The 27,397-nt window shown below is 42.8% G+C and overlaps 1 protein-coding gene across 1 annotated transcript in view; it reads right to left on the bottom strand.

Moving 5' to 3' along the window:
- The window catches only part of Rbfox1 (RNA binding fox-1 homolog 1), a 1,521,216-nt gene that overhangs the window by 1,202,701 nt on the left and 291,118 nt on the right, over nucleotides 1-27,397 (bottom strand). Inside the window, exon 2 of the mRNA XM_032912763.1 lies at nucleotides 18,002-18,064. The gene's annotated coding sequence lies outside the window, so the exon portion shown is untranslated. The remainder of the gene's footprint in view (nucleotides 1-18,001; nucleotides 18,065-27,397) is intronic.

Raw genomic sequence — 27,397 nt, forward strand, 5'->3', positions numbered from 1 at the left:
TGCTTGCATATCCACTGTCAGATGAAGAGACAGGAAGTCAGGGTGGTCAAGAAATTTACAACTGCCAGAGGCTTGCTGCAAAGATGTCGGCTTAACTCCGACACCCCTGTAACTATTCCTCCAGCACGGACTCCCTCCATCTCTCCACTTAGTATTCAGGGCAAATTCATAAAAACACACAATACCCGAAACAAACCAAAGCAGAGAGAGAGAGAGAGAGAGAGAGAGAGAGAGAGAGAGAGAGAGAGAGAGAGAGAGAGAAACAGTAAAGGCTCCATAAACTACAAACTATCACAAAGCAGGTAAGCTATTCTTATATATCTCCCATTTTTATTTAATATTTATTTAATAATACTTTACTACTTCTTTTATTATGATTAATAGGGTCAGACTCCCTCCATCTCTCCACTTAGCATTCAGGGCAAATTCATAAAAACACACAATACCCCAAACAAAGGCGCCATAAGGTATAAACTATCACAAAGCAAGTAAGCTATTCCTATATATCTCCATTTTTATTTAGTATTTATTTAATAATATTTTACTACTTCTTTTATTATGATTAATAGGGTCAGTTAGGTGAATGTCCTTTTCCCTAGGTGTATTTATCGAGAGTGTGTTTCTGCACCTTCCTCTCATCTCTGATGGGAACTTCTGTTTAGAAGGATTCAAGAATGAAACAGAGACCACAACACAAAGACCTCACATTTGTGACCCCAAGATTCAAAGCTAGGATAGCCACTAAGTCCCATTCTAATTAGCTTTTTCTGAACTGGATGGAACCAAGCCATGCACCTCTGCTTTTTCCTTACATTTAATAGTAAAATCTACTGCAGAATCTAATGTATAAATGAATTGAACCTTATAAAAACAAAATTCCCTAGATAAATTCCCAAGAATAAAATTATTACAATTAAACTATCATGTTGAAAAGAGAGTTGGTTAGAAGTCTGATAAGTAAAGCCATCTGAATGGGAACATGCTCCTGGGACTCTGAGATGACATTTTTCTCTCTTGTTTGACAATAACATGAACCTAATTCACAGAGATGGTTAGTCACCAAGACAAGTACATACAGTCTCCAGAAGAAAATGGCTCCCTGTCTATGATCACAAGGGAAAATGCCTTCCAGTCTAGAGTAGAATGGAAGACTTCACTCCACCTTCTGTGTTCCTGCAAGACATTTTCAATCAATCACAGCACATTCTTGCTGAGCACGGATGAATTCTTCTCAATAGAACTGCAGGGGGCCTTTACTAAGCAGTCTTGGCAAACAGGGAAAATCTATTTGCCTGCCTGAAGCTTGAAGCCTGATTTTACCAAACCCAGGTATAGACTCCCTCTGATCTAGGCCAAATACCTGGGTTGAAGAGTGCTCGAGCACAGGAGAGGCAGACCCTACCTTTTCAATATACAAGGGCTATTCTGAAATATTCAGTTGCCTTAAAAAATACTTCTCTGGAGAGTCCTTTTTCTCATTGAGACAGCTCCCTGTTATTTTTCAATGACCCTAGAGTAATACTTACCTTGTTTCTAGGTCTTAAGTCTTTCTTTAATCAAAGCAAATTGGTCCAACTGTTAAAATCTCACTCAGTGTCCAGCCCTTGTTTCCTACCCTAGTCTTCAAAACTTTACCTTACTTCACTTTGCCCATTAGCCTTCTGAATATGAGGAAGCAAGGCTTTCTTAGGGTCAGCGTGGGGGTGTGGGGGTGGGGGACTTTTTTTTCACATGTCTTCAAGTTAAGTAGCTAGAAGAAAAACTAGCAAAACTGATCAATGGCCTCAAGCAGCTTTTAAACCTGTAAAATCTCTACAAGTTTGTAAGCATTGGTTTATACAATGTAAGCCCTCCCCCATATAATGTAATTTTAAAGCCAAGTTATACTGCTTATAATATATGAATTTAAACACACATTCAGACATTAGGTTTTTGTTGTTGTTGTTTTGTTGAGATGGGGGGTCTCATGTAGCACAGCCTGTCCTCAAACGCTATGTAGCCAAGGATAACTTTAAATTTTTGATCTCCCTGTCCCAGCTCTCCTGTGCTGGAATTACAAGCATGCACCATCATGGCTGGATTGCCTCTTTTGTTTTTAAGGCAAGATCTTAGTTTGAACTCGAGGTGCCTCTGTCCCACAAGTACTGGGATTAGAGATGTTCACCACAGTCATTGGTCTTTAAACTAAATACAGCAAAGGAAAGCAGATACGTTCCCATCTCTGACTTTTGCTTTCTTAGTTTAAAATGTTAAAAGAGCCTTCAGATACATACAATTGGATGGGAAATGGTCAAGGGATATGGTTAAAAACAAAAAAAAGAAACAAAGCAAAATGGATATAAAATGTTATGAATAAGACATGCAAAAAGAAAGCAGCATTGAACCATACAAGGGTGTCTGCAATGGCAACAGTAGGGGTATTGGCCACAGAATCACTCCAGGGATCTTCTCAATAAGGGCTTATTCGGTGAGTGTGGCTGTGTGTAGATGGGGGCGGGGAGGCTGGAGGTATCCATGCCCCCAAGGATGAGTAAGTTGGCTAGAGAGGATGCTGACTGTCCAGCTCTATCAGTCTCCACCACTTTCCCTTGAGATTTGAGCCCTGGTCACCACTCCTCCGCAATGCTAGGCTTGTAGTTATCTGCTTTCCGCCCTTTTACACGTATGCTAGAATCTCAGTGAAGTCCTCATACCTGGATGGCAGGTACTTTTGCCCACCACCCTATCTCCCCAGATCTCAGTAAGGTTTTAGATGACCATGATGAACCATGAAAAGGGCACAGCCTTGGTGAAACACAACCAATACATTTATCATAGGCCTACCGAACATTTGGAAGAGAGGGTCATGATCAATGAAGGATCTATCCTTGTGTCTGTGGGAGTAGGGCACGTGTACCCTTTGGTGGATGCACTGGTGCATACGTATACAATTGTGTATATTTGTGTGCTGTGGAGGCCAGAAGTGAAGTGCAAGTGTTTCTCAGGACATCTTTTACCTTGGTTTTTCAGACATGGTCTCTCACTTCTAACTGGTAATTAGCAATTTTGCTAGGCTAACAGGCCAGCAATTCTCAGGGGCCTACCTGTCTACCTACCCAAGAGTTAGGTTTGTACATGTGCCACCAAACCTGACTTGTTTTACATACAGGTTCTGGGGATCACACACATCTCCTCATGCTTGTGTAGCAAGCAATTACCAACTGAGCTGCCTCCCAGCCTCAAGATAAGACACCTCTTTCTCTCTCTCTCTCTCTCTCTCTCTCTCTCTCTCTCTCTCTCTCTCTCTCTCTGTGTGTGTGTGTGTGTGTGTGTGTGTGTGTGTTTTCCAATACCTAGTAACTTTTCCAAGCAGGGTCATAGTTTATGCTGACTTGGTAGTAAACATTCATAAAATGATCATATTCCTAGAAAGCGCATTAATAACTAATAGCAGGCATTTTCTTGCCCACCTCCAATTGCTGGCACCTCTAAGATGGCTTTGAGGTAGTCAAATGTGTGCATGTGTGCAGTGCACATGCATGCATGGAAAAGCAACGACAACCCCTACTGTGAAAGAAATGTTTTATTAAAAAGAGAGCTGATGCCTAGAGAGGTGAAGAAAATTAACGACTATCACAGAGCTGGCTAATTCTCCGTATTCAGCTTAGTCCTGATGTATCTAGCACTTTCGCCTGCTCCTGTGGGTTATAATTGCTGCTCAGCCTTTGTAATCTCTGCTTGAAGAAGTCACACACTCGGAAACATTGTTCTTCACCTTTAGTCTGTGCCCTTTTTGGTGTCTTACCATTAGTTTCCCCCTCAGTTGATCTCAAAATCCTCAAATGGTGACAGGTACGTAAAACCCTCCGTAAATGCGGGTGGGTTGGATTCAGGTCATGCTACTTTCGCTACTTTCCCTGTCACCATGAGTCTCTTCATAGGGCTTTCATTTGCATAGCTGCTGAGTCAATTTTTCATCCTCAAACTTTCAACGATGCAGGCTGCCTTGCCTAACAGGCTGCCACACATGTGCAGGTTCTTCCCCAATTCTCCATTTACATCTAGCTAAACTAATTATTTTCCCGTTCCCTCACACCCTGTTGGTGTTACACAAACTGCTGAGATGGCCCCATCTCCTGCAGGCATCACTTGTATCTTTTCAGCAGCCTGTTTGACACAGTGACAGAACTATTAAGAATGTCAGACTTCAAAGTGTGAGAAACTTGGGCAAAACAAATGGAGTCATTCAGGGCAACAGGGAAGACTGCAGGGACAGCAGAAACCATGCAGACTGCTTCCAAGCTATTGGAAGTGGGAGTGGAAGGAACCCTCTCTCCTACCCCAAGGTATACGAAATAATTAAAAAGTGAAAAAATAAAAGAAACACAATGTTATGATTTGGTTAAGACTATGAATATTCTAATAACACTTTTGTACAGTGTATTGAGTCAATAGTTAGATTTTATACACATTAAATAAGTGATAAATAGGGCGATGTCAGATTATAGCAAATACATATAGAGATAGTCGGATGGTTGATAGATGCCAGGTAAATACAAAACAACAAATAGTTGACAGACAATAGACATGTAGATGATAGAGATATAATAGATGATAAATATAGATAATAAGGTTAGACATAGATAGATAAGAGATAGGTAAATATATGAGAATAGATCAAGGATAAATACATATAAAAATTAAATAATCAGGATAAATACACAGATATATTACATTAATTTCATTCTATGTCCATAAGTACAGCTCTGTCACCAACTACTGTCCTCCTTCCCTCTAAGACTGTCTGAGGCTAAGACTCTAACAATGTCTTAACTATGCCTAGGCTACTCCTTCTTCCCAAGCCTTTTCCACTACCTTAGCCATAGTAATATTGATGAGATAAAGGCAGTATCATATTTTTGCTTTTTCATATTCCTTGAGGCTTCTCTGTAACAGGGTCCAGTGTAAAATCTCTATCCTGACACATCTCTTTCCTGTAACTACTCCTCGGTTCCACCCTTCGGCTCCCATCCAGACTTCTGTTTCAAGCACACATTCTCTGGTTTTCTTCAAAGCATCAAATGCCTCACCTCGACCCAAAGCCTATTTTCTAGACTGGCTATACTCAAGTATTAGTACCTTGATTCCCACATCAAACTACCACATTTCCAGCATACTTTCTGTGAGCTCACTGAACTGAATCTATAATCATATATCTGCATATGATTATTTGTCTAATATATCTTTATTCTGGAAGCCATGTGCCCCAGGAGTTCCAGAAATACTCTACTGTGTTTCTATGTAGAGTGTCATGCCAGGCATTAGGAGAGCATTCTGCACTAATGTTGAATGGATTTGTGAGGTGATATGGCTACCTGCTTGAAATGGTCAGATATCGACTCCTGTGAAGAAGGATATCACAGACCAGCGTAAAGATCTGGTTCTCATTTATTGCCATTGACTACATTCCTGATCAAAATTCTTAGAGAAGGCTGGAGGGTTTGGTAAATCCCCCCAGTACTATAGAACAATTTTTATGACTGAAGACTCACATGACTTTGTAGGGGTCGCTATAGGCTCCTCAAAGCATTATGCTTTGTGTGTGGACTGAAATGCAAAAGAGGAGTTGGGGATCAACTATGGTTCTCATCATGCTGTGGCAGACCACATGCTTTTAATAAAAAACCAAATTTTTAAAAATTTTGAATCAAATGTTATAAACCACTTTTTATTTTCCCATCTTCATAATTTTTGCAATAAATTTTGTGAATATCAACAATACTAATCTGCATGCATACATGTACATATTTACATGTATTTACATACACATAAACATACAGAAAGACATCTATATTATAGAGCAGTATACTTTCTCCTTGTTTTTGTTGTTGTTGAGAATTATTTTTTATGTTTTTGTTTGTTGGTTGTTTTGTTTTGTTTGTTTGCTTGGAAAAGAGATAGAGAACAGAAAAATACACAGTTGTCTACTTTTTTAAATCATAGTAATCACCCATTTCATTTCCCTTACTTGAGAAACAGAGTTATAAATATGACCCAGGACTAGCCAAGGGCCTAGACAATAAAATTCTCAACTTCACAGTCCACAGAAGCCCAGATGCATCAGTGGTTGTGATGTCATGAGAATCAAAGTCATCAGTACTTTGTCTCAGTGTAAGACAAGTGTTTGGAAAAGATCCTAGAGTGTGGACTCTCAAAAAGAAAAGCCTAGAGTTCAAATCCATCTCCACTATCATCTCTGGCATTATCCCCATCATCCTCTTCCTAATCTTTACAATCACTCCAACATCACCTCCACTCCATACCCACAATCTTCTCCATCATCAGAATGAACTCCAACTATGATGATTTCTTACCAACCTCTCCATGTTTCCATGTCCTTGTCTATAATGCCAATAATGAGCAAAGCACACCCACTAGGTCATAATATGGAAGGAATGGGTTGCTGCACGGGCCTAGATGGCAATCCAGTGCTCTACAAAGTTTCATAAAATATGCCCTGCCATAACATTTTAATCATAAGGTTTACACGGCTGGGGTATAAAATGGCATGGACAAGGCAGAGAGGAAAACTACAAAAGAAATAAAATTTTGGAGTGAATGTTGGTAATCTCCCTTGCCTTCCTTGGGTTCCATGTCCCCCCAAGGTCATGGGTTTACCCCTAGATGCTTGCCGACTGTGTCCTCTTCTTTTCTTATCAGAAGCAGCAAGATCTTTCCTAAACTCAAGCAGAAGAGTCTGTAACATAGTCTTTTGCTGAACTTACCAATGCCAAAGTGTTATTCCTGGGGTCCAACACTTCCCTAAAGCATCCATTAGCAGACATTCTTCTTAAGCACTAAAAGAATTTTCTGTGTGTCTTTCTGTCTCTTTGTCCCTCTCTAACTCTCTCTCTCTCTCTCTCTCTCTCTCTCTCTCTCTCTCTTTTCACACACACACACACACACACACACACACTCACACTAGGGCAGTGGTTCTCAGCCATCCTAATGGTACAACTCTTTAATACAGATTTTTGTGTTATAATGATACCCAAGTACAAAATTATTTTTGTTGTTACTTCATAATTATAATTTTGTAATAATTTAGAGTGGTAATAATAAATATCTGTTATACAGGATGTCTGATATATGACCCTTGTTAAAGGGCCATTCAACCCTTAATGGGATCATGACCCACAGATTGACAACTGATACACTAGAAGTTACTGTTGGCATCAAGACATAAGAAGAAACTGAGGCTAATCAAGGTTAAAAAACAGGCTTAAGAGATAGCCCAGTCGATAGAGTGCTTTTCTAGCATGGACAAGATCTTGGGCTCAGTCCCTAACAGTACACAAATTAGAGGCTTTAGGACACACATATTTCTCCAACACTTGGTATTTGGGAGATAAGAGGCAGGAGGACCAGAAAATAAAAGCTATCTTTGGCTAGATAGCAGGTTCAAGGACAGCTTTGGCCAATGGCACTGTTTCTCAATTCCCTAACTTTACAGACACATACTTCTGTGTGTGTTTGGGTGGGGGTGTGCACGTGCACATGCACATGCACACACACCCAGACAGAGAGAGAGAGAGAGAGAGAGAGAGAGAGAGAGAGAGAGAGAGAGAGAGAGAAAGAGGCTCAGACATGGTAATCAGAAAGCCAATACTTGAGTTTCCATATGTTTGTCTCAAAGTCAGCACTTGACCCTTGAGGATAGCTGCCTCCTTTTCTAGAATCCAAATGAACTCATGGATAGGACATATTGGTCTATGCAGCCATAATAATCACAGCTCGCAGCTTGTCTGACCTTGCAGTGCACAGCTCTGAGAATCCCCCTGATAGAATTTCCCAAAGCCATTTTGAATGTGTATGCTCAATGAAGTTCTTCTGAGAACACAGTGCATAGAACAGCCTTCTCCTACGAGAGCTCATGGGTATAAGCATTGACCTGGACTGCATGGGGCACCAGCAGACCTCAGAGTTTCAGAATCTCCTTGCTATTGCCAAAGAATAACAGAGCATCCAGCACAGATTCAGAATGTAAAAGGAACCTGTCTCTGAAACAATGTCTGAAGGAGGATTGGGGGTATAGCCCAGATAGCTGAGAAAGGAAATCAATTCCCAACATTTATGTAAATAGGCAGATAAGTGTAGGCATGGTGTAAGTGCTTGAAGCCCAAGCACAAGAGAGCTAGAGACAGGAGGATCCTTTTGAAACACTTCCAGTTTTGAACATTAATCTGTGATAGAGTAAGGTAATCTTGATATGGTCTCTCCCTTTTCTGTGAGTTTCTTGGAGCCACATATTCAAAAATGGGTTTGCCTCCATTTTCTTCAGAGATGGGTAAGTCAAAAGTGTTGGAAGCCCAGATTGCAAAGAGCTGATCACAGACCGCTACCAACCATTTTAAGAACTGCTAACAGTGCATAGCCAAGTTCCCATGGGTTTAGATCCTTTATCTATTCTAGTTAAGCTTGAGTAGCAACTTGATGGGATGGCTAAGAGCTGATATAGTAAAGCATAGTCATGGGTGAGTCTGTGAAGCTATTTCTATGCAAGAATAAGGGAGCATGTGCTGGAGAGGTGTGCTGTGACTATGGGTGACACCATGCCTTAGAGTAAAGACTGGCATGGGGAGATAGGGTCGAGAAAGCTAGCTGGAACGACCATAAAGGCACATATTCATTCACTCTGCCTCTGCTGCCCATCTTGTTCTCACAGACTCCCAATTTCCCCTTCCTGCTCCATCTCCTACTCCCTCCCTCTCTCTTTTTCCCCCACTCCCCATGTCCCTGTCTCCTATTTACCACAGACTATGATGTAAATTGTTCTGGTCTGCCATGTACTCCTCACCTGGATGGACTAGACCTCTATAAGCATGAGCCAAAGCCAACCCTTAAGGTGTTCCTTTTGCAAACCTTGTCATACTAAGGAAATGTCAGATCACTGCACTTGAGGATTACTCATGTTTATGACCAGGGATTTGCTCCAAGGAAGAAAGGCTTACAAACTTCAAGTCACAAACTCAAACTGGCATCAAGGATACATGCTAGGAATACAGGGCAAAGAGTGCGGGTGTTAGCTTAATCCGTCATGCCACTTTTGTGTGTGTGTGTGTGTGTGTGTGTGTGTGTGTGTGTGTGTGTGTGTGAGAGAGAGAGAGAGAGAGAGAGAGAGAGAGAGAGAGAGAGACTATGTGCACACACGTGTGTCACTGTATGCATGTGGAGGACAGAGGACAGACGACTTAATTTTAGGAGTTGGTTTTCCCCTTCTACTGGTAGGCCAGGCGTATACAACTTAGGTGCTCAAGCTTGGTAGCAGGTGCCTTAACCACTGAACCATCCCACCAGCCCAATTTGTCTTTTGAAGCAAAATCTATCACTGTACCTGAAGCTTGATGTTTCAGCTTCACTAGCTGGTCAGCCAGCCACTAGCACCTGCCTATCCCTAATCCCCAGCTATAACTGAGGTTACAGGTACATGCTGATTAGCAGGATTTTAGGTGGGTGCTGAGATCTGAACTCAGGTCCTCATGCTTATGCAGTAAGCACTTTACCTCCTACGCCATTCCCCTAGGTCCACAGTCATGACTATGAGTGATGGGAAATGCACTGGGACAAAAACCATAATGGTAGAAGCCTACGGTGACCTCAGCTTTGGAGCACAGATTATGATAGTGTTTACAAGTGACTGCAGGACAGCCATAAGTGTTGAGCGCCTCAGGTACACTGAAGCCTCTTCTCTCAATATCTTCAGAGACTTGCTTGTGCATTAAGTTCAAAACCAGCACAAAGAAGGTCAGTGTGAGCTTGGATTCTGTTTTGAAATGAAAGGCTGATGCATTTGGATCAGTGCCCCAGGGTAAGAGAGCTCAGCTTTGCATGCAAGACATGGAGGTTCCCTAGCCTGGAGCCAGACCTACACTGGCTGAGGTGAGCAATTACGTGCTCTGGCCATCTGCTCAGGGGTTGTGAAGGCAGCCATGTGTCCTCCTGCATGGACGCCGGGGAGGACACCGATTGCTAGTCAATCTGCTTGAAATTGCCTCCTATGATAGGTGGGTAATGACTCAGGCAGGTCATGGCCAGGGACGTTTCTGTTATTAATGCATTAGCAGCTGTAAGTGGGCATTGATTCTGCAGGGCCTGCAGGTTTATGGTGTGGTAGGGAGAGTCTGCCCCTGTGAAGTACAAATGGTCATTGCTGAGGGAAGAGGCAACCCAGAGAGGGCTATGTCCTTCAAGAAGTTTGAGGGAGGCCCAGGGGGAAGGTCAGCTAGCCCCCAAAGGAGAAAACCAGGCTCTAATGAGGAGATATGTATGTGTTAAGGAATGGCCTTGGCCTTCTTCCCCATCTGAAATCAAACTGCACGCAGCCTCAAGTTCATTGGCTTCACACCACTGTAAAAATACACAAGAAAGACAACCTAAAGAGAGAAAATCCATTTGATTTCACAGTTCCTGGGGTCTTGGCCCATGGTGACTTGGACCCATTATGTTGAGCCTGTATCAATGCAGAATGTCATGGTGGGGACAAAAGTCAGAAGAACCTCTCACTTTACAGCAGTCCAAAAGCAAAGACAGCAAGGGACAGGAGCAAGATGCAGTCCCCTAGACAACATTCTCTTCATCATTGTTACTTCCCAAGGTTCCATAATGAGCTAGAAGACTATCCTGTTACAAACCTAGCAATGGCTCAATCCAATAGAGATGTCAAAGTCTTCATGACCCTAAACTCTTCTCCAAAGCCTTTGCTTTGGTGAACTTTGCTCCACTGAGGACCAAGTCTTCAATAGGAGACTGTAAAACTCATGGGTTATCAATAGATATGACTGGGAAGGCCTTGACACCAAAAGAAGCCTGGATTATTCAAGTTGCCTAACATTTTTACTTCAATTCTACCACGGGTGAAAATCCTTCTCTGTCACGTAAAATCCTCAGCACTCAGCAAAAACCTGACACTAAGCTGTCCTTGGCTAGGTTAGAAGGAAGAAAGGAAGAGGTAGATGGAAACATTCTCACAATATTACTGTCAACACACAGCTCAGGGGCTTAGCAAGCTGCCATGTGTCACAATATACTTTAGTAACTTGGTAACTTTTCCAAGATGATGTATTTTCCTTAACATGGAGAGACTGGGATCTAATGATAGATAGCCACCCTGGTTGGGAAGATCACTCAATGATAAAAACATATTTTGTGCTAGCTTGAGCATCTGAATTCACTTCCTCAGAACCAACATGAAATTGAGATGTGACACTGTACATGGGTAACCCCAGGGCCGGTAGAGGCAGAATCAGATCTCTGAAGTTTGCCGGCCATCCACTTTAGTCAAATCAGCAAGTCTCAGGTTCACTGAGAGACCCTGTCTCAACAAAATTAGCTGGAGAGTGTTCAGGAAGACACAACATTTGGCTTCTCCACAAATGCATACACACATCCACACATACAGACATGTGCACAGATACGCCATTTACAAACAAGCAGGAAGCCAATTGGATAATGTTATGTACAACCTTGTATGCATTTACATAGACACTTGTGTACATAAATCACATGACAGGACAGGGGACTGCTTCTCAGCGATCCATGGGTTCCAATCAGCAATAATAGCAACTTTTGTTATTTTTGCCTAAAGAGCAAGTGCAAGTCTAGCCTAGACTAATGGCACCCTGTCTCAACTCCCCCTTCACACACACACACACACACACACACACACACACACACACACACACACACACACACACACACACACACACACACACACACACACACACACACACACAGGAATAGAAATATTTTAGGCATAGAAAATTGGAACCAATACTTGCTTCCCAATATGTTTCTCTTAAAGCCTACACTTGAGCCTCAAAGACTGTTCCCTGAGTTTGAGGTAAGACATACAAGTAATTGTCTAAATTGTCTACAAGAAAAAAAAGTCAAACGTTTTAAAACAAAGCAAGCCATCAAAAACACAGAGAAGTTTCTCTTTTAGATTTAGAGATTCTCAAAATTTCAAGAGATCCATAACCTTCCACTGCTTTTGCATTTGTTTGTTTGTTTGTTCAATAGTCCCCTTTAATAGCTTGTTGGCAGGATTTATTAACCAGCTTAATTCTCAGTTCTGGTTTGGTCCTTTGCAATGTCCACAGATGCCTACAGGTTTATTGGTGTTTTAAATAAACAGCCCACAGTACCTTGTTGAGTGGAAGCACAACTGACCTTATCTTTAGATTAAGTGAAGGGATTTAGCAAAAAATATTGAGCTGACATTTTCCCTGGGTCCTCCGATTGGGAACTGATAAATGGTGAAGATAAACAGAAAGGTTGCCCTTATCCTCCATAGCTGGGGATGCAGTACTGGCTTCCATTCTTCTGATTCTCCAATACAGTGAGTAGGGACAAAACACATAAATGTTAGTTTATTGAACCTCAGAGAGCAGGCAGAATGTCTGTATTGGATGGGTTATAGAGCTATCCAGTACATCTTCATGCCCTGACTCTCTTCAGTAGTCAGGCAGGACCAGGAGAGACAGCTAGCTGATGGTCACTCACCCATCTCTGTCTCACTAGGATAATGCCATTTCCCTTTAACCTCTGTTGTGGGTCACTTTCTGTCTCTTGTTTATTTTCTAAAGCCTAAGTTAGAAGAGTCTTAAAGATCACTGGGGTCTGATCCTTTCCTTATATTATTAAGCCGAAGACCTATTAGTCTGGTGTGATATAAGGGCCATGCGGCTTGCTAATTTATTACCCTGGCTTGCTTAGTATTTTAAAGGTTGGCACAGACTGGGGGAAGTAGGAATTTTTGCATCCTGAGTAACAACTAAGATACTAAGCAGCATTGGGAAGATGGTTCTGTTGTTAAGTACATAACATACAAGCATGACTACCAGAGTTGGAAATCCTGGGTGCCTACATAAGAATCCAGGGATGATAGAAAACATGAACGCTCAATGCATGTGCTCAAAATCATGCAGATCCCTGCAGCTATCTGGCCTATCAATCTATCCCTCTCTTTATCTCTTTCTTCCTCTTCTCTTCCTGTCTCCTTCCCTTCTTACTTTTCTCTTCCCCCATTCCAATTCATGACTTCTTACCTCTTTCATTGTCCAGTCAACCTACTCAGGTTTTAACTTCCTCAGGGTAACTTAACACTCTTTCTCAACCTATCTACCCTCGTGCTTCTCTATTCTTTTGTAATTAATCAGGGTTCTTACTCTAAAGTGTTAACTACAGCAGATAAGGAACTGAAGAATACATCATCAGAAGTATGAAACCAAACAATAAAGAAGTGTGTCTGAACTGCTTAGTGCTAGGAACTTGGCATCAACTCACTTGCTTGGAATGTAAGGCAGTTAGTGTTTCACAGAGAAATGGCAAAGTATGCAAAACAACTAAGTTTATTAACATCTAAGTAGGTAATAATCTTCATTTGGATGTGTTAGTTCAGTCTGTTGGTGTAGGTGGATGCCATTATGAAGGTGAAGGCAGGTAAGAATAGAATGAAGCCTGTCATTGGAGAGGGAAGGATGGGCAGAAGAAAAGCTTTAGCAAGGAGAGGAGACCAGAGTGAGGGCAGAGCAGCAGGAGAAGCAACATGGAAGCAGATGTGAACGGTCATCGCCGCGCATCTTTACATAGATACAGGTTGTTATGAATATTCTTAAGGGATGGATGTGTACAGGATTTTGTGTGTCTAGATGAGCAAACTATTTATCTAGGTGGGTGGTTTATATCCTTATCAATTAGTTGTAAGTTAATTGTGTGGATGTATTGTACATACACATATAACATAGCACTTAACATATAAATCTGGTTGTTGGGTTCCAATTTTTGAGTCTCGACCTAACTGGGTGTTGGGGGTGTGAACAGAGTCTGTGACAGGAAGCAGTGCTAGGCTATAGAATGCTTGGGGCTAGCGTGATGTGAGGCCATGGTGACGTGAGTCTCAGGCTTGATAACAACTGCCAAGGGGACAGTGTGTGAAAGTGGCAGAGAAACAACCAGAGATCTCGGATCTGTGCAAGAGTGGGAACTAGGTTGGGTGCCTTTTTTAAATTATACCACAACATGTTGGGATCCATCAAAAGGTAGCTATAAGCTCAAGAAGTACCAAGGAAGCATTCTCAGATGGGTAACTTGGACTGCTTAAGCAAAATGGCAACAAAAACTTTCAAAGAAAGCTCCTAAGCTGCTCTGAGCAAAGGTTCCCTCATCTCCTGGATGCTGGACAGAGAAGGAGACAATGTTCATTGCTGAAACATGAGCCTAAAGTACCTGGGAAGAAAGGAATGTCTTCGGTGAATGAATAGAGTTTGATTTGGATTCAACTATTACTTGGAGTCAGAAGTGACAGACTGAATGTATTTGCTACTCTCCTGTTGCTGTGACAGAATACCCCAGAAAAACAATACAGAGAAAGAAAGTCGTTTGCTTACTATTTCAGATGTTTCAGTCCATTATGGTGGAGAGGGTATGGTGTAGCAAACAGTTATTTCATGGTAGAAGAGAAGAAAAAAAAAGATATGATGATGATGATGAAGAAAAAGAAGAGATGATAAAGAAGAAAAAGAGAAGTCAGTGGAGGAGGAGAAGGAGGACAAGGAGGAGGACAAGGAGGACGAGGAGGAGGAGAAGGAAAAGGAGAAGGAAAAGGAGAAGAAGAAGAAGAAGAAGAAGAAGAAGAAGAAGAAATAAGAATGAGAGGATAGAGGAGAAAGAGGAGGAGAGGAGAGGAGAGGAGAGGAGAGGGGGGGGAGAGGAGAGGAGAGGAGAGGAGAGGAGGAGAGAGGAGAGGAGAGGAGGAGAGGAGAGGAGGCTAGATTTTTTTTTTGTTTTTCTTTTATTCTCTCTGGATCCATAGCCTAAGGAGGGTGCCACCTACATTCAGCTGGGTTTCCTCCCTTAGTTAATCTAATGAAAGACCCTCAAGGACATACCCAGAGGCAAGCTTTACAAACCTCCTGTATTCCTCTCCATCCAATCAAGTTGACAATCAAGAGAAGGAAACATTAAAATATCATTTCCCCGTTAATTAATTCATGGATTAATGACTGTGACACAGCACGAATGAAAGTGTTATCTGACAGGTGGGGGAGGTCAAGGAAGCCTTCTGTTAGACATTAAATTTACAAGTTGTAGGAAATTGCTTTGAGGCCCAAGTTCAACCAATGCGCCTGCTAACATGCATTTCTTGTGACATTGTGTTTAGCAACACGTCATCCAGGGATGCGAAAAGCCGGGAAATCAACATTGGCTCATAGGAACTAGCTCTGCAAACCATGAACACTGGCCAATCATAGTCAAAGAACTCAAATACTGAAGGCGTCCTGAGAAAAGTTAACTGGCAAAGGATGAGCGCATGCTAGAGAAAAGAACTGGCAATGATTTTTGAAGACAATGGCAACATCATATCCGGGATTCAGGCCGAGGTAAGTAAGCATGTCAGGTATGCAGACACTGTTTCCGGCAAGATTCCAGAAGTTACCAGGGCAGTTTCCTGGACATGGAACATATGGATTCCATGTTGACAAAGAAGAGCACCTATGGGTACTGGGACATGAACTCCTCTGCATGGCAGTGTACCTGCTATCACAGGTGTGATGGTTAATACTAATTCCAAACTCAAGAAGGCCTAGAATCACCATAGAGAAAAATCTCTGTGGTCATGTGTGTGAGATATGGAGGACACCATTCCATGGGTCAGGGACATAAATATGTCCTGAATATAAACAGAAAGCAAGCAGACCATTGGCATGTATTATGACTCTGTACTTCTTGACTCTGGATTCAAAATGAAGAGCTACTTTACACTCTGGCCAACATGCTGTCCTTGTCATGATGCACTGCACCTTTACCCAGGAACCAAAGCAAGCCCTTTCCCTAACTGAACAACCTCCCAGAACTCAACTCTCCTTCCTAATCAAGTGATTCCTTGGCCTTGGACGTGGATTGAAGTTTCCAATACTACAAATGCTCTAGTCTCAAGGAAAGCAACCTATATGAGCAGCATTAGGTGCCAGCCCTCACAGTCCGTCAGCAATGAGACATTTCTCTGTCTCTTTTTTAAATTCTTTTCCAAAATTATCGTATTTTCTCACTAGTAAGTAGTAAGGAACAGCAAATTAATGCTCCATTTCCCTCATCAGACTGTGGCTGAAGATTGAAAATCCCATCTCCATAGACAGATTAATGTGAGCTCACATACACTACTGTACTAATTATCTCTGGGACCTCAGCCGCCCCTGGATCCACAGCTTCCAGCCTAAGCACATGGACTGAACATGAATTCATTTTCAAGGGGCAGAATTTTGCATCATGTCCTATAGGCAGAGGCAGGGAGGGTCATGTTACTTCTAAAACTCTATCAGGACCCATACATTTCCTTATCATTTGCTGTCTTAGCTCACTTAAGGGGATAGGAGAATGATGGTACTTGGGGAGGAAGACAGAGCAATAGGCATGGTTAGCTTTATACTCCATAGCTTTGAACAAACTAAACACTAAATAGCTCCCACCCTTTTTGTACTTACAAAACCTCTCACAGTTTTCAGAAAATATGAAAGGGAAACTTCAAAGGCATGACAAGATAGATGTGACAACTAGGGAATAGAGATAGAAGTTCCTTTATGATTAGAAACAAAAGCCTGGCTCTCTAATCCCCTTCATGACACAAGTTTTAACTCATCAGGGTGACACAGAGACATTCTGATGGAGTAAAGGACTAACACTGTCACACTGTCAGCTGTTTTCCCCTTCTTCTTCTTCTTCTTCTTCTTCTTCTTCTTCTTCTTCTTCTTCTTCTTCTTCTTCTTCTTCTTCTTCTTCTTCTTCTTCTTCTTCTTCTTCTCCTTCTTCTTCTTCTTCTTCTTCTTCTTCTTCTCCTTCTCCTTCTTCTCCTCCTCCTCCTCCTTCTTCTTCACCTTCTCATCATCTTCCTTCCCCACTTCTCCTCTTCTTTCTCCTCCTCCTCATTCTCTCTCCACATCCTCTTCCTCCTCTCCACATGTATATGCAAATTCCACAGCAAGAAGCCAGGCAATACCACCCCAAAAAAGTAGCCCTGTAATCAGCTAGCTCCTCACTGCTATAGGTCACCGACCTATAATTCCACCTGCTTCCTTGGACATGGGGTGATGTTTCATGGACCATGTGAGCCCCCACTAGCCTCAGAAGCAGGATATGTTACATAATTCCAAAGCCTGTGAGGAAAGTCACAGCTAGAAAAATAAATCATTTCCTCAAGTCATCCTTCTGAATCTTTGATTTTGACAGTTTTCCTAAATGATAACAATTTTATTCTGAAAACTTGGGTTTTTTTTTCCCAGCAGAACTATTGAGGAGGAAGACCGAAGTCAGACTTCATGGGGTTCTAGCCACATATGCTAGCAGATAAAAAATAATGGGGAAATTGGAAAAAAGAACTGATAGATTCATCCAAACTATTTTTTTTTGTGTGATGGCGAAGTAAAAACAAATGAAATTTCTAAACAAATTCCCATGTATTTTAAAGTACAGATTTCTCTTCTGCAGTAGTTTTGTATATCATGCTCATACCTTCTGGCTCTAAAGGAAAAAAAATGAGGGTTTTTTTTGAATGTCTCTGGAGTTACATAGTCACAAGCAGATCTGTGTACTGGGTTTCCTTTCTACACTGCAGGGTCATTTGACCAGAGAAAACTAACACATTCTTTCCTCACAAGCAGACCATAGGAAATAGAAGACAGCAAAGTACATTTTATGGGAACCTTCAGTTTCTACCCGTGGGGCTAACCCACTGAAATGTCCATCTTGCCCAAAGTTCCCAGGAGGGTTGGGAAGCCAAGCTGGGAGGAGGTTCTACAGAGAAATCTCCCTTCATAACTCTGAACCAAACACAGCAATGCCAAGCAGAGAGAGCAGACACACGGCAAGTTTCTGTGGGAACTGCTGGGCATGCAGAAGAGAGTCTGCTAGAGAGGAGATCAAAGAAACGGGCATTTACACAATGAGTGTGCAAACCGGTCACACTTACTGAATGCTGAGCCTGATCAAGGAAGCTGAAAGTCCCACTTTCATGAGGTCTTTGAGCAGTTTCCTAAAGAAGAAAAGAGGAGAGGGCATGAGAAGGAGGATCCAGACACGTGCTATGTATACACACCATTTCTGTTAGTTATCCTACAAATGCCATTTGAGGTGTACGAGCACTGGTATTAAACAGTATAAAAACTAGCCTAAAACAGACCGGGATTGCATCATAAATTTACCATGGTGAGGACAATAAGAAAGCAAAACTAAGTTCTTCACAGTGTCTATTAAATATTTTCTTCCTCCAGCACATCAGGTGTGACTCTCTGTCTACTTCAGAAGAGACCACTGTGCTCAGAGCTTGGAGGAGTACATTGCATATAAAGTCTGAACTTCGTCACCGAATCTAGAGGGATTCTCTGATGCTCACCTATGCTGTGGTTTCTGGGTCCCGGGAGGTCACAGGGAAATATGAGGAGTTGAAATTTCAGGACTAATATTATGAATTTCAGAAATGGAGCCAGATTCAATGAACTATGTTGTCAATTTCCTTTCAACCCTGAACCTGTAGTGCGATGACCTTCTGTGTGCAGTGAATACAGCTATTGCTCATATCGCCAAGAATTTGGCTGGGAGAGTAGCTTGGAGGTAGGACACTTGCTTCGTGTGCACCAGGCCCTGGGTATTAGCCGCAGCACCACAAGTGGAAAGATGAACTAAATCAAAATTCACAAGACTCAGTGTTGAAAGGGAGTCAAATACCAACAGTTGGGATTCCCAGTGGGTTTAGACTCCTTCCAGGGAACTCTGGATCAGGTGGACTAGGACCTGTTTCTTCCGTGGGGAAGAAACAATGACAAGAGAAGCAGAGCTTGTCTTCAGGATTCTGGGATCCTGGTTCAGGAATTGCCCACTTACTGGGAAACTGTGACCAAGACTTAGCAGTTCTCAAGTTTCAGACTTTATTTAAAATATTATTTCCAGACATATTAAGAATGTATACTCTTTCTTATGTGTTTGTACATTTGGGATGGACATACATATAAAAAAATGTTCCAAGTTGGTGAGCCCCTGAGTGTCGATAAATTAGTGTGATCTGGAACACCAAATGGATTGCTGTTAGAAAGAAGGGAGACACGTCTCATCTGTTTTTATACCTGAGCACATACAGAACTCGGAATGATATGGGGTGAGCAGCTTCCTCTCTCTGGCAGTCCACTCACCCTTCAGTAACTTTTAGCTTTATGTTTTTATTTAGGTAACAGCTTTTAATCAGTATAAAACCTCATGAACCAATGTCCGTTTACCCATCCACCTGCCCATTCACCAATTTATCCATTCACCTACACATACATTTACCCACGCATCCATCCATCCATCCATCCATCCATCCATCCATCCATGAGTTCTTCCTCCTTCTGTCTCTTTGATTCTTCAATCCATATACCTCTCCACTCCAACAAACAAGAATCTATCCAAGCTTCCGTTCATATACATGTCCATCTGTCCAGCCACCCACCATTTACTCTCTTTTTCATCTCTGTGTACCTATTCATCTACCCACACACCCAGCACTTCACTCATCCACTTACTATTCCTTTATATACTGACTACCTTCTCATTGCCCCACGCAGCCATGTATATGTCTCCCCATACACATCCACCCATCAATGCTTCCATCCATTTAGCCACCCGCACACCAATCCATCCACCCACCTACCTATCCACGTGTCTACCTATCTATTCCATCATGCATCCATCCATCTATTCACCAAGTATTTTTATACTTTATTCACATCCACATTCACTATTGCAGCCTTCTGTCTACACACCCATACTTCCTTACACACACACACACACACACACACACACCCATAGGTGTATATATGCACCTATATGTGAAAGTATGTATGAGATGTATGTGAATGATGGGTTTGTGTATAGACAGAAGGCTGCAGGAATGGATGAATGTAATAATATATATATATATATATATATATATGCATCTATCATTCTTCCTACCCATCCCCCCCATCTGTCTACTATGTATTCATCCCCCCATGCATTCATCCATTCAGTTTTTCTTCCCTCTGTCCACCCATCCATTCTCCTTGTACTCACACCCATTCATTCACATACATCCTACTGTTTAGTCACCCACTCAGCAGTTTAGAGCACTTGTTCTTGCAGAGGACCCTGGCTATATTCCTAGAACACATATACTGGCTTATGTCATCCATAACTTGAGTTCAATAGTGTGCAGTGTCCCCATCCCACCAACCTCTGTGAGTACCAGGCAAGCACACTGTACACACACAGACATAGACACACACACACACACACACACACACACACACACACCACACCACACCAGAGACTCATACACATAAAATAAAATTACTAAATCTAAAATAATTAATAAATTAACTTGTCAGGAACCTGAGATCTGGACGATAAAGATAACTAGATGAACAGGATCTTTGGACAAGAGTTGAGACAGTTCAGGGATGAGCAGCCGACTCACACCATTTGGACTAAGCAAGGAAGCCAATCTGATTTCTGGAAAGAATAGAACTTACTTGAACCTTTTGTATCTCCTAGTCCAGTATGCAAATGTATATACCTCCTAATTATGAAAACAATTCTGTCTGCTATAGACAGCCGCAAACTTTCCACCTTCCTGTCCTTTCCTCTGTCCTGTAGTGTACTCATTCTCCCTAACACCCAGCTATAACCAACTACCAAAAGGACCCAAAGCCTCATTCCTCTTCCGGCCCTTTGCGCATGTCCTTCTCTCACTGAGTCCATTTGGTCCAGTGTGAGCGCTTTCTTTATTGCCACCCTAAGGTGCTCTTGTCCCTTTATGCTGCGCTAAGTCATTGGGAGGTTGCTGTGGTCATCTACACTTTCCTTTATGGAGACGCGATTGCATAATCTCTCTAACCCTTTGTGGACTTGCACTACTCAGAGCTAGAGAACTGAGGCAGGGTTTAATTGCACACCATAGCTTTGTCATCTGGCCCAATGCCCAGGCACTTACCAGCTGCTCACCATATTGTATAGTCTAAGAGGCAATTCCTCACTGACCCAAAGTGTTACAGCACCAAGGAAAGGAAATGACCTCCATTCCAGGAGAAGGTTTTCTCTGAGCATCATGGCCTCCTCTTGTGTTCTAGTGTGTGGTACACAGGTAATAGCAATTAATTTTATGTCTACTATGCCTGACGCCCACACCTCGCCATCTGTTTTTAACCCAACTTGAAGTAGAAATTAATCTTACATTCCCTCCTTTTCACTAATACGAATGTGTCAAATTCTCCAGGTAGGTTATTTTATGAAAAACAGTGGCTGAGGATATTGTTACAAGGTGAGACTAAAGATGCTCATTAGCAAAGGCACAGACAGCACAAAGAAACAAGATGCTCTCTGGAGTTCCAAAGAAAAGATACATGGTGTGGTGTGCGGTGTGTGTGTGTGATTTTTTTGTGTATATGTGTGTGAGAGCACACATATATGTATACAGGTGCAGGTGTGTGCATGCCTGTGGAAGCCAGAGATCAACCTCAAGTTCATTCCTCAGCTGCCCTACATTTAGTTTTCTTTAGACAGGTTCTCTCCATTGGCCTGGAGCTCACCAATTTGCTAGCTGGCCAGGGAGCCTGGCTGGCCAGGGAGTCCTGGAGATTCAGCCACCTTGTCTCTACCTCTCCTGTGCTGAGATTACAAGCATGTGCCACCATGCCCAGCTCTTTATGTGAGTTCATGGAGACTGAGCTCAAATGTCCATGCTTGCACAGCACACACTTTCCTCATTAAGCTATTCCCTTAGCCCTGTTTTGTTAACTAATGAGTTTTGCACACTCTTTAATAGGCATTCGGGGAGAACCTTAAGCCTCAGTGGAATTGTCTGTGTTTCCGTCCTATTGAGACTGCACCAGGGATAAAGAGTTAATGTAAAGAAACTTGAAAATGCTCACCAGGCATGATGGGAGTGAATGCATATCTGTGCATTAGCCCCTCCCTCTCTGCCCTCCATCCAAATGGCAAGACAAAGAAAAAGCATGATTACTTCCAAGACACTGGAGTTGGTGACCCCTGGCCTGCCAGTAAGTACTTTAATGTCTAAGCAGGACTGGTCACTTCAATGTTTTCAATGTTTTAGACTCTGCTATCCACTGACTCTTGGATATAGAGACTGCAATGGCATTTTCTCTGTCTCCAGGCCTGCAGTCCTACTCCTGTACACGGCAGCCTAGCACTCCTCACAAAACTCAGAGACATTATTGGATCATTTGGATCCTTCATCCATCACTTTCTGCTTTATTCGACATTATTTTATCACACGGACAGACACCTTATATAATGCAACCCTGGACACCCAGCCACACTTATGTATCTGTGCGGACTTGCTCCAGTTTTTGTGTATTCATTAATTCTAGAAGAGACTTCATCTGCCACAGAGAGGTCACACGTGCCTTGACTTTGACCTGGAGTGCTGGTCACACCTAATCAGCTCCCACATGCCACTACCTCCGTACGGAAACATCCCACACAGTGACCTCAAGAGCCCATTGTCTTTTCCTTCACAGTATATTGCAAGCTTTCATTTTCTATTTAATTTTAAAAGCATGCCTGTCCACCACCGTGCAAGGGCAGCATGGGCTCTACGCACCATCTAAGCTCTTGCTCGGATGTGAATGTCTTAGATAGGAGGGGTGTTTGCTAGCATGGGCTCAGTCACCTGAGACAGTCTCTCTCTTTGTCTAAGCATGTACATGTGTGCAGGTGTATGTGTGTGGGATACACTATGTGTGTGGAAGTGCATGTTCAGGGTAGAGGTCAACCTCAAGTGCAGATCCTCCGAATATTGTCTCCCTTTTGTGTGTAGGTTGTTTGTACGACGCATCATGGTCTTTCACTAGTTCAGAGCATGCTGATTCAAGCTGGCTGGCTAACCAATGCATGCCAGGGATACTTTCCCTGTATCAGGATTACAAGGGAGCAGTTACAGCTGATAGCCTACATGGCTTCTAGGAAGCAAACTCAGGTCTCTGTACTTGGAGGACAGACAGTTTACAAAGTGAGTCGTCTCCTCAGCTTTGAGAAGGTTCATCTTTCTTATCAACTTGATAGGATAAAGAAACCACAGGCACCTCTGTCCATGCCTGTGACACATGTGACGATGACATCACAAAGGCTCTGACCCTAATGAATGGGTTAATCCTCCATAGATTTTGTAATCTGGTGGCATAATTGTTAGGGGTTAAAGAGTTGTGAACAAGATAACTGGAGGCTGTCCTAGTGGCCACATTTTCTCTGGCCTCATTCTGTATCATTTTTCCTTATTCTTATCTTTAAGGGTAAAGTTCTACTGGCACATGTGACCACCACCATGATACTGCACCTCACTGTGGGTCCTCAGTCTAAACAAGCAATCCCGCATTATGTTGTTTTGATCAGAGTTTGGTCACAGTGACTCAATTCATTACTTTGTGTCACTATGACCAAAATACTTGAAAGAAACACCTCAAAGGAGAAAGGATTTATTTTGACTTAATGTTTTCAAGTGTCTCACTCTAGCTCAGTGGAGAAGGCACGGCAGAGAAGCTCAGTCTGTGGGGATGAAGTATCAGACTGTCTAGTTTCGACTTAAGATTATAATTGATGTTAACATCTGAACTTTATTACTTGGGGATGTGCTAAGCAGGACTAGAATCTGCCCAAATCAAGGTTCTTTTTTCCCCAGGAATTTGGAGAGTATTTGCAAATTATTCAAGTACTACAACAAATAACTCAAAAAACCATGGGGTTGCTGCTCCCTGTCATTTGTGCAAAAAGGAAGATAAGAATCAGGTTTGGACCCAGAGCTATGAGCAGGATGAGGAAAGTGAGGCCCATGGAGGCAGGACTGCCCCACTGTCCTGTCACAGGGACTTTCAATATCACCTTTAGATTAGAGATGGTTTAGAATCAACTCCCGCCTTTCCTGCTGGCACTTCTACTGCTATAGAAACACAAAGGCATTACATGCATGACCACATGTCTGCAGACAGCCAGAAACTGCACAAGGTTTTCTGGCTATTCAGCATTAAGGAAAGCTAGTAGGTCTCGGGCCCAGCAATGACATGCTGGGTGCTCCCTCCCTGTGCTGTACAACAGCTCCTGATTACACTTAGATGTGTGCTAATGAATTGTGGGGAACACACCAAGGTGCATGAAGTATTCCCACCCAGCAGTTTGTGATAGGCATCTGGTGATGGCAGAGTCTGAATTCTGACAAGATAGCACTGGTCAGATCTGGGAAGGAAGAAGGGTATGTTGGGTTCTTTAAAATGGTAGCCAGGTATCCTTAGAAGGGTGCCCACGTTGCTTAGAATGGAGCTGAGACAAGGAAAGCGAAGGAGCCCAGACACATAACAGGAGTCTGCTTTCCAGGGACACCAACATACTGTGGCTGTCTGACCTGCTGTAGCCAGCTGTGCCTACGATCTAGTGTGACCCGGATTCTTTGCAGGGTCAGAGCATCCTAAACGTTCCACTCAGAACCAAAGGATCATTTTTTCTTCATGTCTATGGATTATTTTCTAAAAGGAGCCATGGACAAAAGTAGCACCTTCTACCATTTCAGTCAACAGTGCACAGACCCAGGACAACATTAGGATGCCCTTGGACTTTAGTAGTTGACTCCCTTCAATCAACTCTTACGGCTGTCCCACAACCCCACACAGATGCTTACAATCTGTACCGAGTATACCCTCAGGAGTTGTCCTCCTTTGATGTTATTTGCTGAATCTAAGAACAAGACCCAAGAGCCAATTGTTCTAAACAAAACCAGAATGCCCACACTGTCTCATGTCACTATGACTTCAAGGTCTCCTGATCCTGCCCTGTCTTCCTCTGTCTAGTGTATATGCTGTTAATTTTTACATCTCCAGGGAGCTCTTAGTTATCCCAAGCGCAGCACACGAGAGCTTCATTTTCCCTGCTCAGTGACCAGAAAGCATCACAAGGCTCTGTTTCTCACAAACATCCATCTGTGTGTCTGTCTCCTCATGGACCAGAAGCCCCTCAGAGCTCTGGAATGTGACTAGGGAGCTGACTCAGATGGTAATGTGCTTAGTCCTGAATTAGATCACAGAACTCATGTATAGCTGAGTACAATAGCACTCACTTGTAATCCCAGTGATGGAAAGAGAGAGACAGAGATCCCAGGGAATCCCAGGTAGTCAGCTTTGCCTATGTGATGAGTTGGAACCATCTCAAAAATAACCCACAAATCTGTATGTATGACTACTAAGGAACAATAGCCAATGTTGATCTCTGATAGGCATCCACACATATATGCACTCCACATATGCACTTTATATATGCACTCTACATCACAAAAAGTAAGAGAGCCTGTGTCAAACAACAAGGTAAAGGGACACCTGAGCAGAGAACCCACAGTTGACCTTTGGCCTCCATATTCATGAATGCATAAATGGACATAACTGTGTTTGAACACACGCATGCCTCAGGTTGTATTATCAAACTCATTATTGCAAAGTATTGCACATGGACTTGATTTCAAAATCCCCCCAATGCACTGATCTGTGAGCAAACTGCATGGCGTCCCCGAGCCTTAGTCTCCTCTCAGGTGAGTGTTAACACAAAGATTCCACATACAACTACCTGCTGCTGCTGCTGCTGCTGCTGCTGCTGCTGCTGCTGCTGATGATGATGATGATGATTCTGTGCTCATAAGCACACATCTGAACACAGTCAATAGCTATGCCATCTCTTTTGTCTTCCCAGTAAACAAGGTGTGTATGTGTTCATGTGTGTGCATGTATATTTGTATATGAGCAAGGGTGTGTCTACTTGTATGCATGTGGAGGCCAGCGGTGAACTTTGACAGTCTTTCTCTAGTGTCATCTAACTGGCTTTTTGACACTGAGTCTCTCACTTTGACCTGGGGCTCATGATTACAGCTAGTTTGACTAGCCAGTGAACCTCCGGGATCCCCCTGTCTCTGCCTCCCCAGCACTGGCATTACAAATGTGCACCACTACACATAGACTTTCTGTGTGTGTTTCAGAGGATCCAGCTCAGGTCTCCACACTTGCATGGCAAGAACATTACAAGTCAAACCTCCCCCAAGCCAGCAAACAAAGCTTTAATGTGAGGAGCCCTGGTTAGGGGTCAACACAGCTCCTAGTGTTTACCTAGGTGCTCATGAAAGGCTTCTGAAAATAGAAAACCCATGGGGGATCTTTCTTATTGATGTAATACAATGGTAGCTGCTAGCCCAAGGCGAATTAGACTTAGCATTCTGTTTAAATGTAATAAATGTCAATTAATCTGTCTGCTGCATTTAATACAATGGTGCTCACTCACTCATAGAAGCTTGGTACCATCTCTAGCTGCTCAGTAGAAATGCAACCCCCAGCTTACTCTCGAAGGGAGCAAACTTCTACCCAAAGCTCCAGGGACCCTCAGAACCTGGCAATATTACACCCCGTGCGTACCCTGCTCTGAGCTTCATGTTGGTGTGTTTAATTTCCTGCCTTGGCCTTACAGGAGATTTCCAGTGTTTGGGCTGTAGGGTATGTCCTGATTAAAAAGAAACTTCCCAATTACAGCTTGGCATGAGACTCCTTGTCACACACTCTCTGCCACCAGCCTCAGCTTCCCTGTCAGCAATAAGAGTCTGCAGTGCCTAACTGTAATGAAAACCCAGGGGTAAGCTTGGGTCCCTGGCTCCTGGGCCATGCCAGATCTTTTAATTTGCACTGTCTGTCAAAGGGACGTGGTTGTGTGCATACTCCAAAGATTCCCTCAGACTGGATTCAAGGCCAGAAAGAACTAAGGTATGAACGTCTTCTCCGAGAGACTACATTTGAACCCACCAGAGATGACAGGGCCCACGGAAGGCAGCTGGGCCCTTTTTAGTCAGCTCCTAACTTGTGCAAGTCCCACCACGAAAAGAGAGCCGAACTCCAGGGAAATCTCAAGGCATCTTGATATTATTTTTCTATCAAGCACATAAGACAGAGCACTGAATTCAAAGGAAGCTACCAAAACACTTTGAAAAGGAACACACACGAGACCTGATTATTTCAGTCTCTGTAAAATTAAAACTTTCTGGGGATGGGAAGGAGGCAGAGGTACGTATCTTAGATTAGGAAGTAGAATGTAGGTTCTTTCTTTTAATCAGAGAGGTGTCATGGCTCAGTGCTGGAGACTCAGGAAGATGCTCAAAGTCTAAGAATGATGTCGCTGGAAGAAAGATGCAGGGCAGAGGTGACTCAGGAATAAAGATAGCGAAGCCTTTGCTGTGCCTCTGTGCCTCACACGTGGCTCTCACCTGTTATCTTGTGTGTGCACATAGATTTTCATCTGTGCGTTTACATATATGTGTGGG

Source organism: Rattus rattus, chromosome 9 (assembly GCF_011064425.1).
Source record: "Rattus rattus isolate New Zealand chromosome 9, Rrattus_CSIRO_v1, whole genome shotgun sequence".
In the NCBI taxonomy this organism is placed as follows: Eukaryota; Metazoa; Chordata; class Mammalia; order Rodentia; family Muridae; genus Rattus; species Rattus rattus.